This window comes from Tiliqua scincoides, chromosome 1 (genome assembly GCF_035046505.1).
Source record: "Tiliqua scincoides isolate rTilSci1 chromosome 1, rTilSci1.hap2, whole genome shotgun sequence".
Classification (NCBI taxonomy): Eukaryota; Metazoa; Chordata; class Lepidosauria; order Squamata; family Scincidae; genus Tiliqua; species Tiliqua scincoides.
In genome coordinates, this window is record NC_089821.1 from 136,465,101 (window position 1) to 136,485,822 (window position 20,722).

The window sequence follows — 20,722 nt, forward strand, 5'->3', positions numbered from 1 at the left end:
CCCTAAGGAGGCTTGGTCAGACAGCAGACACAGTGTAATAGGACTGTAGAAGCACTCAAGTAATAAGAATAGTTTTACTAGAGCAGAGAAGTACTGCAGCTCTATGCACACCTAATTTGGGATTAAGATCCTTTGAATACTGTGGGCCTCACTTTAGGTTCCCTCACCTTGAAATCTGGTGAGGGTGGCTACTTGAGACAGCCTTTTCAGCAATGGTACCCAGGCTCCCTGAAAGTTCACTCTGCCCTGTTCTTGTTGGCTTTTGTTTAGGTTGTGATCCTATTAACTTTTTTCCGAGACAAAGCCCCATTTAACACAGATATCTTTTGGGGTTCGCTAAAGTTGAACAGTCTTCTGGGCTATTTTTATGAAGCATTCAACTACTAAATTGCTGCTTTTGGTTCATTTTTTATTGTTTATTAATTAGTTTGTTCAGCATGGAATTGTAGGGTTAGCAGGGACCTACAATCCCTTGCCAATGCAGGCAACCCAAACGTACAGCAGCCCAGGTTTCAATGGTTCTGTCACCATATATTCTATTAGTCTGCTCAGGGATCGAGTGGAGCTATTCATATGCTGTTTCTCCTGAAGACTTGGGGCAAAACACTGGTCCCAGCAATTTGAAGCAGTGAAGGGACTGCTGGGTTAGTGTCTGTTGGATTCTTCCAGCCAGACAGGAGGGCTCTCCCAAATGGGCCCCCAATATTCTTCTTCTCCTATCTATGATACTGGAAAAGAGAGCCACTCTTTGGCCCAGGATCCAAAAAGGAAAATGGTGATAGCAAAATTGTGACAAGAGGAGGAGGGAAGGAGGAGTGGGTTTTGTTTGAAATGTGACCCAGGATTGCCTCTTTTCTTCAGCACAAGCACCAAAAATTTAGTACATTATTACTGAAAACGTTTCAGTAATTTCTTTGCTCTCCCTTGACTGTTCTTTCCCCATGACCTCTCAATTGACTTGTCATAAATGGAGTTAAAATTTTAGGAATTAAAAGATGTGCTGAGGATATGGATGTGTATGTGTATCACAATATATGCAACCCATTTCTGCACTATGTGTGCATGTGTGTTAGTCTGACAAATTGTAATGGCCAGTGCAATGTGATAGATAGGGAGCTGGAGTTGGGTGAATAGATCTGGGTTTAAATCCCCATATTGCCTCAAAAGTTGCTAGGTGATCCAGGGCTAGTCATTCTCTCTCAACCTACAGGGCTGTTTTTGTGTATAAACAGGGCAAAATTTTAAGCATACTGTAGCTTCAGTTTATTTTATTATATTGTTGTTCCTTTGTGTAAAACTGGTGCACAAATATGATTACGTAGAATTAATTTAAAAGTGTGCTATGTTTTATGAACTGTCTCTTTGGGGTATTTCTTTTTTCAGCCTTTTCTCTGTGAAAAGGGATGGGCAGCAGAAGGAAACATGTAAATCTGGGGTGCCCAAACGCTGGCCCTAGGGCCACATGCAGCCCTCGACGCCTCTCAATGCGGCCCTCAGGGAGCCCCCAGTCTCCAATGTGCTCTGGCCCTCCAGAGATTTGTTGCAGCCCGCACTGGCCTGACACAACTGCTCTCAGCATGAAGGCAACTGTTTGACCTTTTTGTGTGAGCTGTGAGATTAGGGCTTCCTCCACTGCTTGCTGTTTCATGTCTGTAATGCAGTAGTGGCAGCAAAGGAAAGGCCAGCCTTGCTTTCTGCAAGGCCTTTTATAGGCCTTGAGCTATTGCAAGACCTTCATTCATTCATATTTCATCTTTAATATATTCATTTATGTAAACTTATGTATATTTATTCAAATTTTAAATGTAAATTAATTCTTTCTTTCCCAGGCCCCTGAGTTTGGACACCCCTGTCCAACTTTGGACACCCCTGCTGTAAATCATAAGGCTATTATTTTGCAGCATCCCTTGGGAGCAGAAAAGGTGTCAATTCTCCAGCACAATCAGAAAGGCACAATGCTGAGATGTCTGTAGTGAAGAGGACAGTTTAGTTTAGGTGACCACATACAATGGAGGATGGAGTGTCTATACCTTTAACCAGTGGTTCTCACACATTTAGCACTGGGACCCACTTTTTAGAATGAGAATCTGCCAGGACCCACTGGAAGTGAGGTCATGACCAGAAGTGACATCAGCAAGCAGGAAAAATTTTTACAACCCTAGGCTGCATTCCTACCCAGGAGTAAGTTCCATTGACTATCATTGTTAAAGGAATATAGGTACATAGAGCTTGTTAAAAGTACTGTAACATTTCCCCAAATGCAGTCACATACCATGGGAGCATCAAGTCTAATATATTATAAATAAAATATTGAAATGAATGATATCCCACCTAGTGGCTCGTGACCCACCTCATGGGTCCCAAACCAGTTTGAGAAACACTGCAGCCGAACACTGTATTTGCAGCAAAAACACAGTATTTGCAGCCCAAGCCTATGCGTATCTACTCAGAAGTAAGTCCCATTACAGTTAATGGGGCTTACTCCCAGGAAAGTGTGGATAGGATTGGGCTGTTGGAGCTCAACATGGAAGGGCTTAAACTCCCTCTTCTCAACAGATGGTTGATGGCAAAAGACAGATGCACTCTGTCCTCCACTGCATCTGGTCCCCCTGGGTTGAGCTCTTTTAATGTGGATTAAAAGGGGGTGGAGTGGGGGGGGGAGAATCAGCTGCAATCCTATTCCGTTACCTGGGAGTAAGCGCCATTGACTATAGTGGGATTTACTTCTGAGTAGATATGCCTAGGATGTGACTGTCCGAGTTTTTCTTCCCAAGTGTGGAAGAGAGAAACAGCCCAATCCTCTCCACACTTTCCTGGGAGTAAGCCTCATTGACTCTAATGGGACTTACTTCTGAGTAGACATACATAGGATGGGGCAGAAAGTGCCCCACACCTAAAATACTTGGTCTCTCTTCCCCCCTCCCTTTCTTTTCCAGGGGAAGGAACGGCTGAGCCTTCTCCGCAGGGAAGCCTCGCAAGCGGTGCGGCGCGTCGCCTCCCTCCCTGCAAGGCGCTCCCCAGGCCAGGCTCCTCCGCGCGCGCGCGCGCCGACTCTCGCCACACCGAAGATGGCTGTGGGCCGCCTGCCGATGGTGGCGGAAGCGAGCAGGCTCCAGCCCAGCCTTCTCTCGCCCAGGCGGTGCGCGGCGTTTCTGCTCTGCCGGCGGGAGGGGCCTTGCTCGTCGCCTCCTCTCGCACAGTGCGTGGAGGTGGGAGGAAGCCCCAGCCCAGCCTGCGTGTGGACTGCTGCACAGTGGAGCGAGCTGGGGTGTCCGCGCGGGCCGAGCAGACCCCAGCTGGCTGGCTGGCTTCCTCCTTTGCTCCTCTCTCCGCCCTGCCTCTGTGTGAGTCACTAGAGCAAGCCAAGCCAAGCACTGGGTACCACTCCGGTAATAACCAACTGCACAGGGGAGGTCAGCGGGAAGGACCTTGCAGCAAGTGTCGTGCCATGCCTAGGCTTGCAACCAAATCAAGGGGTGGGTGTGAGAGTGAGTGAGTGAGAAGAGCCTGCCCAGGTTTAGCGTTGCCTGGCTGCAGTTCGCACCGGGCGTGCGGCTCATCAGCTGGCCTCCTCAGCAGCAAGCACTTTGGCTGCTGGACCCAAACTTGGGAGGGGAACAAGCTGCCCACGTGCTAGAACTTGCTGGTCAGCATTTCTATGGCACATCTTAGTATGGAGCTTGGAACTGTGTCTGCAAGTGTTATCTCTGACAGAGCCTAGTCAGAGAGAGAGAGAGAGAGAGAGAGCGAGAGCGAGAGAGAGCCCAAATCCCTCTGGGTAGCAGAGCTAGCAAGGACTCCAGGGTCCCAGTCCTTGAATCACTTGGAATTCTCCTTTTCAGCACCAGAAGGCAAGTTGGATTTGGCTGCCTGAGGCTGCAATTCTAGCCACACTTACATGGGAGTAAGGCCGATTAGCTATAGTGGGCCTAACTTCTGAGTTATACATGCATAGTAAAGTCTGAGTATACATGCATAGGATTGGGTTCTCTGGCTACTCTGAATCTGGCAGCAGTGATGTCTTCCCATACGTCCCTGTGGTTTCTTTTTTTTCGATGCCATCATGCATTTATTTGAATATAAGTTAGAATGTTGTACAAGTTAAGTATTGCCTATTGTTTTGTTCTGAAGAGTGTCTACATTTACAAAGGATAAAATCTGTGCTTTTTTTCTCACCCAAGTTTCACTTTTGCTTTCTTTGCAACTGTTGTGATATCTATAATATAATCAGCTGTGATCTGGCTCCAGGTTTTCCTAGCAACTGTTGCAATAATTGCTCTTCCTGTTTTGCACACTTCTATATTAGTGTCAAGTGAATAACTGCTTCACCTGCTTAGTGTATTGTTCATGCTCTTTCTCTGATGAATTCCATCACCTGAGTAAACAACAAAACCACTTTTTACTGTTTTTATTGCTATAATGTAAGTTGCTTTGGGGGCCTTAGATATCACATATATGAAGGTATGTAAAGCGTTACTCAAAAAACCCCAAAGTACAGGTGTGTGCCCCTTAATGACCTTTCAGCTAGTGACAGGTTGAATGTTGACAGTTGCCTCTGGTCAGTAGTTTGCACCCCCCAAGCCTCCGAAGCTCAAGGGAGCTCTGTTCCGCTTGCCTCTGGAGGCTTTTCTGAGCCTCCCAGAGACAGTGTGTATTTGCACACTGTCCCTGCAAGGCTCAGAAAGCCCAAATCTCGTGAGAGACATAATTGTGGGTTTTCTGGGGGGGAGGTGTGCAACCTCCTGATCAGCAATGACTCTCCCCCTGCTCTGCTGTCCTCACCTCCCAGAGGCAGCACACATCTGCGCGCTGGCTCTGGGAGGCTTAGAATGCGCCAACTGCACCAATTTCCAGTTTTCCTGGAGGAAACTGTGTCTGTCGTATGAGTCTGAGCCATTCTGAGCCTTGCAGAGGCAGTGGGAGGCTCAGAAGAGCCTTCAGAGGTGAGGGGAATGGACCTCCTGTCAGCTTCAGAGGCTTGGGTGGTGCAACCTGGGTGGTGCAACCTCCTGACAAGTGGCAACTGTCCCTCCCCTGCTCGGCTTCCCTTGCCTCCAGAGGCTATTGTGTGAACAGACACTATGCTGCAGGCTACCTGAGACCTTACTGCCTCATTAAGAGCCTCTTTGTTGTGCTTTGACCACTGTTGTATTTGCGACCTGTTGTTAAGTGTATAGTTGTTAAGCGACACACACCTATATTAGATGACCCTCACCTTAGAAAGTGACTTTTTTATTAGCAGTTAATAATAATTTACTGTTACTATTATGAGTAATATTTTTATGCCACTTTTCAACAGAAAAGTTGACATAGTTGACATAAAAAAAAAATACCATTGTAAACTGTCCTACTAGGCCCTGTGAGGGCAGAAGGGCAGGGTAAAAATGTCTTAATTATCCAAATTTATTTTTGCCATTCCAGGTTAGTGTCAGAGGTTGGTCAGGTCAGAAACTGGTTGATGGCTCATATTGTTTCTGAACCTCAATGTTTCTGAACCTTCATGTGGTACCCCACATGTCATCAGAGCAGGGGGCACCATGGAGAAAGGCTATTGTAGGTTATCTTGGATTCCAGATTGTGAACAAGTTAAAGATCACCAGTGTCAATGGAGAACTCCACTGCTTACTTTCTCCATTTTGGAAACTGTTATCAATTTCCAGTGTTCTGTCCAGTTACAGGTCCATTTAAACAAGGTCTGCCCTTGTTCTTTCTCTAGCGACATAGGCTGCAATCCTATATATACTGACCTGGAAGATAGTCACATTATACTCAACTGGCTTTGCATCTGAGGAAAAATGTATAGGATTGCTGTTTGTACTTAGAAGCTTTGTTTTCTCGTTCATCGAAACCTTTTTGAATTTGACCTTCATACAATCTGTATACTAATTTCTAAATGGTTTCAATGACTGCAACTAAATGGTTTCAATGACTGGTACTGGACTTCATGCAGTAGTTTGTATGTCTTTGAAATTATAGAAGTTATATAAATGATCCACATGTAAAGTAGCACACTGATTCGCATACAACTTTACAGTGCCATTTTACATATGAATTGAAGGAAAAAAAACCCACTTCATTTATGTAAAGCCTTGTTTTCCCAAAGAAAATATGAGAATGTATTAGTAAAATGTCAGAATACTAGGGGTGCATATTTTAAGGGCCTTAGATTTCAGAATGTTTCCAGTGTTGGACTTACGTCATGGTTTATAACTTGAATGTAATGGAAGTGAGCAATGAATTTAGTTGATGAGGTGTTTTATGGAATAACTTGTTTGAAATCCCGTGCAAAGCTATGAGGTTTTTTTGCTCCCTGTTTTGTAGCATTTTTTTAAATGTAAAAAGTCACAATGAAGGCATTTTTGCAAGGCATGTTTGCCTTCTTTAATATCCTATTATTGAATTTTTTTCTGTATGTTTTCAACCATGGGATTAATCCATGTGATCATTATTTGCATTTGCCTTCAGAAGTTTTTGACCAGAAGTTTTATTTGCAATTCACTAAGATTATCCTGTTGTGGTATTTTGTAGCATTCTCATAACTTCATTTGTTTAAGATCAGTATCAAAATTTGAAAAATGACTTTTGTGGGGTTATTAAATACAGAAGATGTGTCTAAAATGTGATTAGTCAATTAGTTCTATGTCAGCATACAACATAAGTGTTATTTAATAAATGTACATACGTCAACAATTATATTTGCATAATCTTAGGAACTATTGAAGAACTGGGTTTTAATGACACTTCTGCATTATTTCCTAAAACAATAAGGTATGCTAAACAGTGCGTTCCCAAATGATTATACCCACCCCAAGGGGCATATTAAGACAAAAAATTTAATCCAAGACATGTGATAATCCCACAGCAGTTAATTGGATAGAACGTTTATTAACAGGGAAGAGTGTAATGTACAGTGAGGTGAGTTTGGGGCTGAAACTAGTTAGACATGTGTTACTATTTGTGCTCTGTTTTGCTGATATGAAGATACATGTTGAGTCTTGTTATTTGAAAAGGTTTCGTTCCCAGAACTCATGATGATGGGAAAAATCACATTAAAGCAAATTCATTTTAAAAAAAATGTCCCTTTTCCAGGCAGTTTAAAAATAGCCTTGCTGACCTCTGTGATGTAACACAGAGTCATTAGGCAGACAATCCATCAATAGGTCTCTCTCCAGGTGCTTAGAAAGGCTTCACTCTGAGCCAGCCACCCCTTCCTTCACCCAGAGCACAGTGCTGGAAAGGAATACAATGTGATTATCTTTCTTTCAAGTGCTCAGGGTGAAGGGAGGGGTTCCTTGCCTTGGAGTGAAGTTGTTCTGAGTACCTGGAGAGAGAATGATTGATGGACTGTCAGCCGGCTGCCCTCTCTCACATTAATGAGGCTATTGTTAAACAACTTTTTTTCCTTTAAATTAAAGGGCCCTTCTTATTGTATTGAGATAAAACCGCAGATTAAAAAATCTGTGGATAATTAGGTTATTCCTGTAATGGTCTTGGCCAGGAATGTGTTTGATGCAAAGGAGATCATGTTGTTTTCAGAAATCAAGGACATAGTGTATGTATTATAGATATGTAAGAACTACTTTAAACAAATCTACATGGATAGATCTTCTGTGATGGAATCCATGTGTATTCTGCATGTGTACCATTGTGGGTGACATACCACATACGTACACACTGTGCAAAGCTGCTAAAAGTGGTATGTGGGAATTGCATATGACAAGGGTACTCCAATTTGAAAGGTCCCTTTGCAACAACATAGCAGTGTCTTTGATTATATTAAATCAACCTGTGCAATATTGACAAATTGAAAGGGCTATAAGATTTGCTTTAATTACAGTCAGTATGTTTGCTCGTTAAACCTATTGAACAACATCGTTGGTTTGGCCTATAGGCCCTTCTGATGTTTCTTTAGTCACTTGGGAGCCTCTGCAGTGCAACTTCTTTCCATGTTTTGAAGGGAACGTAAGAAGTCCTGAAACATATGGGAGGTGTCCAAAGAGTGACTTCTCATGACAGTGTTACTCCCCCCCCCCAAAAAAAAAAACTGAGACATTGTTGGTGAGAGAAGGAGCTGTAGCATGAACTCCAGGGCTTCTGATACTACCTGAGTAGTATGGTAAGGAGCCAAACTGCAGTGGCTTCCATGCCATTAAATCAGATCAGGAATCCACTGGACCGGGTGGCTCCTTAACTAGAGTGTTCATAACCATGAGTTGGATAGGTATACCTCTGGCATATATGCCTTCACCTTTTGTTAGACTATCTCTTTACCATGTTGTTTACTGATGTTGTTTTTACTTAGAGGGTGTATATTAACCAGGCAGTTTGTAAACAAAACAAAATACACAGGTTCACAATCTAAGAGACTAGATATGTAAGTTGGAGGGAGGTGAATAAAACCTATTGGAGTCAGTTGTGATTAGCTATAATAAAATGACATTTCTGATGCTTGGGAAGAAATTTTGTGTATTAGAATGACATTTATAGTATGGCATTGCGTCACAGTATATGCTTTGTTCAGAAGTCTCTCCCCCATGCATTCCTGTATGCTTGAACGTGCTGGCAATCTCTTCACCCGCCATAGCCCCCACCCTCCCTGTGACTGGCATTTGATTGCTATGAGAAATGCTGCACACAAGGGGAGATCCTTCTTGTGATTGATAGTCTTCACTGCAGACAGATGCTGAAGCTGGGGGCTGGGACTTTGGCAGTAGGTAGGTGTGGGGCTTGAAGTTGTGCTCACATTGCTCCCTCATACAGGAATTCATGGGGGCAGGAAATGTCTGAACAGTACTAGAGTGAAAGAGAAATTTGGTGGGAGCTGTGGTCACCACAATGAAGTTTTTTGATCCAAACTTTTTTAAAAGCAGTGGGCCATTTCTTCCTTGCAAGCAATAAAGCTAGGCTTCTAAAAAATGTTAACTGACCCTCCTTTAATTAAAAGTTAAGGGAGTGTCACTGTTCCATCATTTGCTGCAGAATAAAGGAATATTGCATTTTCAAAATTTTGTTGTACAATATGTGTTTGGATAGGGAAAACCTTCCTTTGACATTTCTGTACATTTTAATTCAAGGCCATTTTGGCAAAGACCACAAGTTGCTGATAAATTGGTGCTACTTGATATTTCAAGTATCTTTTGTCTTAAGGAAACAATACTTAACTAAAAATGAATTTAGGTGGCTGAGTGCTTTTCAGATTGCAAGTGAAACAGGGTCATCTTAAAGTAAATTAGGGTCTTTATGTACTGGGGAGATGGGCTGCTTAGGTATGCTGAAGGTAATGAATTTGTAGATTTAAAAGAAAAAATAAACCCCCCCCCCAATCCAGCCTGAGCAGTGAAGGTCCTGGCATTGTCCCCACCCATTTGCCACCCCCTGACCCAGAAATAATTGCAGTGACGCAACCGTCACCACAGTTACTTCTGTGCCACCTCCTCCTTTCCCCTTTGAGTAAAAGTGGGGGAGGAAGGAGGTGGCCCAGGCTCTGATGCATTGTTTCACATCGCTGTTAAGTGTTGCGAAAAGCTCCATCAGAGCTTCTTTATGCCACTAGAAATGGCACCCATGAGCCCTGCCTCTTGGATGCTTAGCAGTGATGCAAAATACTCCGTTGAACCTGAAGTGGCATGCGCCTCCTCCGAAATTGGAGGAGACAAGCACCACTTCTGGCTGGCCACCCGGCCATTTTGAGGGCTACCCTCTTTTTCTTTAAAGAGGAGGAGAGGAGAGCGACCTTCAGATGTGGTTGAGAAGTGTGCTGACAGTGGCTGCAGGAGCATAGTTCTCTACTGAGGGACACCCTCTTCTCATCCCCTGTAAAGAAAGATCAGTGTGGAATTGATCCGACAGTGGCTGTGCTCTTGCAGCCACTGTTGCCGCAGTTCCTGACTGTGGCAAGAAAAAGTGGTAGGAGGGGAGCAGGTCGCTGTGGCACTGCCCCACCCCCAAGCCTGTCACCCAGGGCTTTTGCCTCCATTGCCCTCCCTATGTATGCCACTGAGACTGAGTATGTTTGCTGGTACCCAGGAATGTCAACAGCAAAAACTGAAGTGTGTGTGTGGGGGGGGGGAGGGAGGAGGAGGAATTTACCTGCTGTAGCTCTTAACCTCTGCCGGCAATATTTTGTTGCAGATTCCCCTTGTCCATATACTAATTGTGAGTTTAGGTGCTTGAGTGTGTATGAGTTTGTATGTGAAATGGGGCCCCTAGACAAGATAACTTCTACGTGTTTGTGGGTGGGAATTCCCTAGGTATACAGAAATAGATGTGTGTATTAATTGAAAAAAAGAAAACCTATAAAACCAACCTGATGTGGACTGAGCATATTCAGTGGGGCCCCGGACTATGGAGTGTTGAACTTTCAGTTAAAAAACAAGTATCTGAACCAGCATGGGGGAAAACATTGGTCTGCTTGAGTCAATAGGGCATTATGGTTGGGAGGATGCAACATTTTGTTTGAAGGCCCCACTTGTGAACTTTATTTCCCAAAATTGCCGAACATTTTGTTTGTCCCTTATATAGGAATCCTGTATGTTCTATAATGCTGTACAAGTTAGTTCCAGTGTGTTTATTTTTTTGAAGTTCTCATCTACCAGTGATAATTGAAGTGAGCACTATGTATTTACCGTTGTGACATACTAAAGTGGATCTACTTTGAAGTTTGGGTTAGGCCTGCGGTTTTCAAAATCTTAGGGAGTTTAAGGACCGCAGTAAGTCCTTGCAGGGGAGGGGAGGGAGGCAGTGGGGGCAGGGGGAAGGCAGCGACTGGGATGTACTTACCTGTTCCTGCAGCAGCCTGTCAGGGGTGCGGGGAGCCTTGCATGAGCATCAGCAGGGCTCCCCAGCCTTCTAAAAGTGAAAGCAGAGTGATGGCTCTCCCAGTTTTGTGAGTGTGATCACTCCACTTTCGCTTTTACATCCCACTCCCTGCAGTCCCCCTTAGCAACGTGATTTTGGGGATTGCGTCACTGCCTTCCCCATGCCCCCGCCCCTTAAGGGATGTCGTGATGCTCCAGTTTGAATAACTCTGGGCAAAGTGCAATAGAGAAAAAAAATACCCTTTTAAACCCTTTTTAAAAAGCCCTTTAAAATCTTAGGTGAATGAGAAGTAGCAACAAATGGTTAGGAGAAGTGTGGGTCTGAGATGGATGAAACAAAACTAAGTTTATGATTTCAGTTCAAAGCCTCTCTATTTCTCCCTTGCCTGTTCAGAGTAGGTGGGTACAGAGATCTTAAATTACTAGATTTGCTGTAAAACAATTTATATGAGGCAGGAAATGCTGCTTTCTAGTTGGAACAGACTGACAGCAGGAAAGGCTGAATGTTTTTGGCTATTGGTTTTTCTATCGTCTTGTTGCATCTTTTGTATTTTTAGCTTTGAAAATGCATATTGAATCCTATAATTCAAATAATAAATGTGTGGTATTTTAGGAAACTGTAGGTCTGGAAGCCATTAAGAAAGAGATACATTGTGGGGGATAGTGGTGACTTCTCCCTCAACCCCGGAAAATAAAGGTCAATGAAGAAGTTGAAAAGCTTTGTTTTTTTTTTGTGGTTGGAGGCAAATGTAGTGTGTTCAAGTGGAGAAAAAGATTGGTAGGAAATTGAGATGTATGTGTTATTAAGGTGTAAGTATCATTAAGCTGAAAATGAACAGTAAGTGCTACAGTGATTGACTTGCCGGCAATACAGCAGATGTTAAGATTTCTATACATTTTTGTGGCTGCTGTGCTGGAGCTCAAATCCTGGTTTATGCTGCTTCACCAGCTTCAGGCTCATTAGTGTGTGGTTCAAGCAACGTCCTAATGAGGAAGCCATAGCAATGGCTTCCTCACAAGGAAGCTGTTTGAAACATTCACTGACCCGGCTATGTCATATCTCTGAAACTAGACATGATAGGGCAAAACCAATGCTGTTTTTTGAATTAGCACCCCAAATATACTCAGGAATAGATCTTTTAAGACTGCAAAATGTGTGTTAGCCTGTGTAATAGTTTTTTGTACATTTAAAAAACTGGACCAGTGGATCTCATGCTTGCATGACATAGCATTTATGCCTAGGTGTATGTCCTGCAGTGCTGGTGCACCATCATAGATTAAATAAGACATGATGGGCTGGTTCAGACATCATATGGTTGAATCTTGTTTGGAATGAAATCAGTTTATTTTGAACCTACTGTTGAAATAAACTAGGATTGGCAGGTTTGGACAGTGTGGCTGATCCTGGGTTGGAGGTACTGTAGAATAATTCCTCCCCTCATGTTTGGAGAAGGCTTGGGGTATGTTATGTGAAGCCAGGATTTAGTTTTGATTTTGTGCAATGTTGTCTGAACCAGTCCTTTAAGCCAGGTCAGGACATCAATGTGGTTTTTCATTAGTTAACATTACAGCAGTAATAGATGCGGTATTGTGCAAAAGTAGAGTGAGAATAGAGACTATCAAGGGCTTTTCTGATATTGTTGAACCAGCTATGCTTGTGAAAGCTTAGCACTGCCTATACTGAACAATTTATACATTTAACAGCACCATTTAACAGTGTGCTGTTGTTTGTATTGTTGACCCAAGCCACTCAACATAGTATCATAGCTTTGCCAGTTCATAGGGTTGGGGTACCAGTGTATTGTGTAAACAAACCATCTGCATGTACTTATCCTTTCATACTTCTGCAAATCGCATCCTTCTGTGTGGCTCCTGTTTGTCAGTAATTGCTGTTTTCTGTGAATTCAATCAGGGCAACATACGAGCACATATGATGGTATTCACTTTTCCAAGCATGTGTTACCATGCTCTGAATGCACTGATAATTTCTGGTTTTGTAATGTAATGCTTCTCTGTAGCAAGCCACAAATGCAATTTGTGTGGTTTGCCAAGAAAGGATTAGTTTGGGAGTGTGGTTATGTTTAGTACGGAATTGAATGGCACAGGTTCTGAATGGGGGAAGTTATTACATTAGGGATTCCTAAGATGGAATGCATTGGGTAACTAATCATTTAGTACTGGGGGTATAGTTAAGAAAATCCTAGGCACTTTGAACACCTACATACTTGTTACTGGCACTGAGAAAATGGGGATATTTATTTAGCCTTGTACTACAGTAATGTCTTTAAAAAATTGTTTGTGGCATCTAGGAATTTGGAATATTTTTTTCCAAAACTGAGTCTTGAAGAAATTTGGATTGCAAGACAACTTAAATTAAAAAAAAAACACGCAGAATTTTCTTGGAAAGGGCATTTTGCTTCTTAACTGTGATGTCAGAGACAAAGTTATCTGTGCTGATATATCAAAACATCTTTACATTATGAGTTATCATTTTGTTCTCAGAAGACCAGGTATATGCATTTTTGTAGATGATGCTGTTTGAACTACCTGTCCAAGGACTTTTTGCCAGTTAATATATTTCAGTGCTAACCTTTTTTGCTCGTTATAGATACTTTGGACAGTATGAGCTATCTCAGTTTCTAATACTTGGATGAATTCAAGCCATAATTCACACCAGATTTCACCTTAGAATGTGTGTGTTTTTTTTCTCTTATTTGTTACATAAGAGTGACAAAAATATTTGACATGATTAACAGTCATATTAATCTAGCACAGAGGTTCCCAAACCCCTACAGGGGAGTTGGGAACCAGGTAAGTGTTTGTTTGGGTGGGGAGGGGCCAGTGACAGCACTCCAGCGATTGCAGCTCCTTTGCTACCAAGGAGCTTTTTTATTTCTTTTTTTACCCGAGGGGCAGAGCTGGCTCTTGAAGGCTCTTGGGGGTTTTCGTGAGAAATTGGAAGTACCATAGATACTGTACATACTGCCTATAGTATGTAAAATTTTTGTCAAGTAATCAGGCTCAAATTATCACTTTGCCTTATCTCCAGGTCAATCAGAGGGCAGAGCCTTTCAACTCTGAAAAGTTTCTGACTCAGGCAGGCACCTCTTGCCCTTCACAAGCAATACAGAGATCTTTAGTTTCTATAGTAACTTTCCTGGGAAATTCCAGCCAAAGTTAACCTTTTATTCTCCTCCAGAGAATTTTGCAAATGCTGCTGCAGCCTGGTTCCCCTTTGCATTTGGCAGAGGTCTGGTTTTTTTCCCCAACACCAGGATGGGATCCTCCTTTCCATTTGAAGCAAAGGCCCAGGCTACAATTCAATGCACCATTGCTTAAGAATAACACCCATGGAAAGCAGTGGGTCTACTTCTGAGTAAAAAGGGTTGCAAATATATGCAGCTGCATCTCTCTGCTGTGAATTGAATTGCACACTCTCAGTTATGTGTTATGGGTTGTATGTTGTATGTAGAGCTTCTGGCTCAACTTATCAGACACCTTAAAGGTGAATTTGATTCATGGTTCAACCTCTTTCACTTGCATATCCCTTGGCAGCCAATTTCCATAAATTTTACCCTTCCTATTAGCAAAATGTTTGTAATTAATAATACAAGCCCTCATCTCCTCTCTATGAAAGCACAGACTTCATGTATTCATCACAGTGTTTTTTCATCTTTTTGAAGAACAGAAGACTGCCTTTGCACCAGACGTGTGCTGAGAAATTCTGGCTGATTGATCACTTTCCATCTTATGTTTCAGCTTTTTTACTGTGCTGGTTTTCAGTCACTAGTTCATAGATGAATTGATGACCAAAAACTAGCTATTCGTGGGGCTTTCACAGCCAACTAGCTACCTCCCTTTCTGCCTTGCTGGCCCTGCAAAGCATTCTGGAGCATGACCTGCATTATGCCATTCTTTTTCAAGTACCCCTAAAGGTCCTGTTGAGTGCCCTTGGGGGTACATGAATCCCAGGTTGGGAACCACTGTTTTACTGGTATGTTGTTTACAGTGCGCTTACTCTGATAGTGCTTACCAAAAGGTGGTGAAGACCAGGATTTAAAAAGAATAAAAATGTATCTTATGATCCTTTACTATGTTTTTAATAAATTAGAGACTACAATTCTTGGGTAACAATTTGTGGTAGGTTATTTTTCAGGATCTGGCCTCAGGTAATATCAGACAAAACTATAGTCAGACACCCCCTAAGTTTAACCCCTGACTTATCTGAGGGTCATAGAAATTCCATGATTGTTGGCTCAAAACCTGTCCTCGACTTATCTGTGGGATCAACTTATAGACGAGTTTCTGCAGTAATTGCTGATCGGAGATAAAGGGCTGTTTAAAAAACCATGGAGGACATGGAAGAGGGCTCTGAGCCTTCTGGGAGCCTGCAGGAGGCCAGCTCTGCCCCTCAGGTTAAAAAAAAGTGCCTCTTGGTAGTTGCAATTGCTGCAGCATTGCTGTCATCAGAGCAGCGCCACTCCCCTTAAGGGGGAATGCTCTTCTTCTGGTTCCTATGGTGGGTCACAACCCACAACTTTGAGAACTGCTGATATAGCGTGTAACAGTCTAGCACAGTGGTTCTCACACATTTAGCTCTAGGACCCTTTTTTTAGGGTGAGAATATGTCAGGACCCACCGGAAGTGATGTTATGACCAGAAGTGACATCATCAAGCAGGAACATTTTTAACAATCCTAGGCTGCAATCCTACCCATACTTACCCAGGAGTAAGTCCCATTTACTATCATTGTTAAAAGAATATACATAGTAGTTTGTTAAAAGTACAGGTCTATAACATTTCCCCAAATGCAGTCACATGCCATGGTAGCATCAAGTCTAATATATAAAAATAAAATATTGAAATGAATGGGGACCCACTTGAAATTGGCTCGCGACCCACCAAGTGGGTCCCGATCCACCGTTTCAGAAACACTGGTCTAACATGACTGTTACATTGGTTAGACATAGGGATCCTGTAGCTACTTGATTACAAGCTACTCTCTGCTGTTGTTACCACTTTCAATATAATATAATGCACAGTGCCAGAAATGTAACAGAAGTTGTGTATATGTGGATAGATGAAGGGGCATTGTTTCAAAAGACAAAACTGGGAGAGAGTAATCTGGGCTATCCGATATATGTTTTGGGTTTTGTTTTGGGGCATAATGCACTGGGATGTTACCCTCAATATGCCTCACTAAAGTAAAATGTGCTGGTTCTGACCCTTGGGTATCTGAAGAATCAACTTCTTCCATATATGCCAGTTTGTCCCCTGAGGTAATCTTAGGGGGCTGTCTTGGAGTGCCACCCTGTCTGAAGCCACGTTGGCAGTGACAAGGAGTAGGGGGCCTTTCTAGTGGTGCCAATATTATCTGAAAACATGTACTTTCTTCTTTATGTGCACCAGAAACTTCGACCCCTAGTGATATTTGTGGCATATTTGGAACGTCCCTTTCTCATTCTTGGATGCGCTGCAGACTTGGATTCAACAATTTTTGCTGTTATCTCTGGGTCTATTGAGGAGCATTGCAAGCCTGCAGTGTTAGAAGCATTTTTAGCATTTACTGTTTCCATCTGTTGTCTTGGGCTTCAAAGGTACAAGAGAAGCCTTGGATAAACACAGAAAGGAGAATCTTTGTTGACCTATGGATAAGAACTGTACTTGAGAAAGGCTGAAATCGGAGTTTTGAAATGGCACCACCTTCAGTTGGCTGTCTCAGAAGGTTGCCAAGAAGGACTTAATGAGGACATTTGCCTGGTGACAGGTGAAACTTGATCTCAAGAAAAATGACCAAACAAAACAGCGCTGCTGTTTAGGAATGCTGAGAAAGCTGATGCCCTTTTACAACAAACTGGTTCCCTGCCTTGAGAATAGAAGAGATGCAGTACCACCATTACCCCAGCCATTTTCTTACATTCTTAGAATTCTAAGGGAAGCCCTGATGGATCATGCCAAAGGCCCATCTAGTCCAGCACCTGTCCCTTCTGTGGATACTTTTTAAGCAGGATAAAAATCCTTCTGTTCTCGACAGTTGTGACACACTTCTTCCTGTGTCCTTTTCAGACACCCTTCCAGATAGTCCACCTTGGTAGTTATAGTAATTAGCTTTCTGCGATTCTGTATTTAACAACACCCACCCTGTAATGTTGATACACAATTGTGTAGCATCTCATTGCCCTGTGAATCCAGATGAAAGTGTTCATAATATCAGAGAGGTCAGTGCAAACACTACCAGAAATTAGAGAGGAGAAAACCGATGATGTTTTCATAGAAAGTGGTTAAAACTGAGAAATAGATTTAGGTTGCCATAACACCACAACCACAACCTTGTGGCATTACTTTGCCTCCCTTCAGGATAAACCACCAAGCTCTTCTCTTTTCCTGTCCTCAAACTGAGCAGTGTTTGGTGGGCATCCAGTGTGCTGAAAGGGAGGAATTGGAAAACCTTTAGCATGTAAGAACAAGGACAGGAGATGGCATGTGCTGGCACTGCAGCAGCTTGACCTGGGAAAGTCTTGACTTGGAAAATCTGCTAATAAAGCTCAGGTAGCATGATGCTACTCCTCTTTCTCTGCCCAAATTTACTGCCTTTACTACCACATGGAGCTGTTGGTACTACCAGTACCCTACAAGGAAATTCAATCACAACTGCAATCTCATAGATCCCATAGCTTTGGTACAAATGTGCTGTTGGTCACATGCATCTTGCCACCCCCGTGTAGTATACTGTGCCGAAATACCCCTTCCAGCATGCCCCATGGCTTGTGTAAGCTCCAGAGCCCCACCAAGTGGACAGTGAGTCAGATTCAGAAATTGTGATTGGGCATGCAACTGTGATCTCCACTTTGTGATCTGCTTTTTCATTCACCTTGGTGGTACCCCCCCTCCGTTTGTATACAGATTTCAGAATTATTTTTTTTGCGTACTAGTGCAGCTCAAATGTTGAGAACAATTCTGCTAAGAGAGTGAAGAGTTGTAGGGTGGGATTCCTGGGCTTGGGCATTCCACATTACATGGTCTCTAGACCAGTGTTTCTCAAACTGTGGGTCAGGACCCACTAGGTGGGTCGCAAGCCAATTTCAGGTGGGTCCCCATTCATTTCAGTATTTTATTTTTAATATATTAGACTTGATGCTACCATAGCATGTGACTGCATTTGGGGAAATGTTACAGACCTGTACTTTTAGCAGACTACTATGTATATGCTTTTAACAATGATAGTAAATAGGGCTTACTCCTGGGTAAGTGTAGGTAGGATTGCAGCCTTGGATTGTTAAAAATTTCCCTGCTCAATGATGTCACTTCTGTTCATGACATCACTTCCGGTGGGTCCCGACAAGATTTTTTTTTCTAAAAAGTGGGTCCTGATGCTAAATGTGTGAGAACCACTGCTCTAGACCAGGGGTGCTCACACTTTTTTGGCTCGAGAGCTACTTTGAAACCCAGCAAGGCTCAGAGATCTATCAGAGTTTTTTTTACAATGTTCGCGCCATCATAACATATAACATTTATGTGTACAATGTATGTTGGTGTACCTTGAGCCCCACTGAGTATAACAGGACTTACTCCTGAGTAGACATGCCTAGGATTAGGCTGTGAGGCTGCAATCCTAGCCACACTTACCTGGGAGTAAGCCCCATTGAGTACAATGGGCCTTACTCCTGGCGTTTCCTCCCAGAGGAACCTGAAGGGGGGGTCAGCACTCCGCGATCTACTCATTTTGCCTTGCGATCTACCGGTAGATCGCGATCCACCTATTGAGCACCCCTGCTCTAGACAGTATCTATGAAGAAATAATTGGTCTGGAATGTGTGGACTAGGTCTGCAACAGCAAACAATATTACAGCATGATAATCCAAGCCCAACAAAGACAGATTCATAGTACTCTACACTGGAGTCTCTTGGTGTAGCTATTGTGTAATCTTTTTCTGAACTTCAACAATGTCCATGAAACAGGCATATAATTTCCTGCCTGGTTGGAATTGGTCATGCCCATGAAACACTGACCAGGAATGTATCTTGCATCAGTCACTTATGTCTGCCTATCAGGGTCCTTGTAAACCAGTGAAAAAGAACATCAACTACTATCTCAGCAGTTACAGGACACCTGTGAAGAAAGGGCACGTGGCTATCTGAGGCTGTGGTGATGGTGGTTTTTGTACACTCCTGTAGACCTGAAGGAGGATGAAGTTGCAATCTGTATAATACATGCTAGACACAAGGAGACCTGAAGAAACTGCGGAGGGAATATCCCCCATGTTAAAACAGTCACTGTCTGTAAGGCAAAGGCAGTTGTCAAGTTCATATTTGTCCTTGTGTTTTTCATTAACTGCTTCCTTCCTGCACAATTTCCATCTTATCTTAAATCCTGTACCACTTTAACCCACTGTGTTCCTTCAGGCAATAGATTTATGAAGGAGGGTATGTAGGGATGGGGGTAATGGGTACCTAAGATAAGTGCAGCTGTGTTCCTCAAGCAGGAGCTTGTACTTTCCCTGTTCCCTGGTGGCAATCCATTTTTATAGTCGAGAGGATTTTCAAAGCTGTGTTTGATATGTGATGGAAGTTGATTGTTCAAAGGTGAAAGAAGTGCCCTTGTATGCACCTAAAGTATCTCTGTAAATCAAAACCATCGTATTTAAGATTTGCTGATAGTTGATTGGTCCCGATCACATGCTTCATATGAGCAAGTCCCCATAGTTCATGTTGCATGGCCACTGACAGATGGATATGCCTGTGTGACAACTTGAGATTTGTTGCAAAAATGACAGACAAGTTGCTTTTCTTACTGGGTAGTGTTTTGATTCAACCATTACATTATTTTCTTTGTTCACAATCTTCCTTGTTTATTCAAATGCAGAAGTTACATTTTGCTACTTAAAAAAATATGAAGTATATTATGGTGAACTGCAGTTTCTCATTTGTCTTGTGTTTAGGCAGGTAAGTAACCTCACAAATTTGGGACATGCTCTACTTTCAGGTATAGGCACCTGTGACTGCTGCTTCATGAGAAATTATCTGGGACTGAGTGGTAAAGGTAGACTGCAGACATGCAACATTTGCAGCTGTTGATGAGCAATATTTTGTAAAGCTTTTCAAATACATTTGAAAAACTGACATATATGTGGAATTCAAAGAATATCTGGTGATTTTGAGCAATTTACTGTGTGACTTCTTTTTTTAAGTGCCTAAATTCCCTTTCAGGCAAGTGTTTGCTCTCTGTTCTCCTGTACTTGTATATACTGAGAGTTAGAACTCCATGTTTCAAGGATTTTGAAATTTCAAAATTTTTACTTCAGAAACATGATCCCTTTTCTCTCATTAAAATAAATAAGCTGTGTCTGCTGGATGAAAGATAGAAAGCAAGAGAGGAATAGTGGCTATTCTGTGCAATGCCACTGATAACATAGCAAGAATTACACATCTTGAAGAGAGCATCTTCTTGGAGATTATCCCTGTCCCCAGCACACTATCTTCATCCTGAAGAGAATGTACTATGCTGGATCTACAACTGCATAAACAATACTATTGTCAGTGTTTGCAGTTCCTTGGCATGGGGAGAGGAGGCAAGAGAGATGTATTCTACCATCTGTTGTGACCTGGTATATTTAAAGTAGCAGCTGTGGTTATTGGATCATACAGAATTATCTGAAACTTCAGAATCCTGTCTCTGTAAAAATTATTGCATAAGTTAGTGCAGTTCATGTTTCACGCAGAGTTGTAGTTTAAACCTGCTTCAGTGTGATGTTAACGGGCCTTAGGCTCATGTGTTCCCCTGTCATTGTCTTATGCAAGTGAAGGACGTTTTAAACTGGGAAATGAGTCTCGGAACAACCAGGATTTACTGTGATGTCTGAACCTCTAAAATCCAAACATCTTGTAATTGGGGTTTGCAAAGAAGC

The 20,722-nt window shown here is 42.6% G+C and overlaps 2 protein-coding genes across 3 annotated transcripts in view; one reads left to right on the forward strand and one right to left on the reverse strand.

Moving 5' to 3' along the window:
• The window catches only part of RUNX2 (RUNX family transcription factor 2), a 233,639-nt gene that overhangs the window by 161,848 nt on the left and 51,069 nt on the right, over positions 1–20,722 (reverse strand). The gene's annotated exons all lie outside the window — the stretch shown is intronic.
• The window catches only part of SUPT3H (SPT3 homolog, SAGA and STAGA complex component), a 337,879-nt gene continuing 320,345 nt past the window's right edge, over positions 3,189–20,722 (forward strand). Inside the window, exon 1 of the mRNA XM_066637648.1 lies at positions 3,189–3,476. The gene's annotated coding sequence lies outside the window, so the exon portion shown is untranslated. The remainder of the gene's footprint in view (positions 3,477–20,722) is intronic.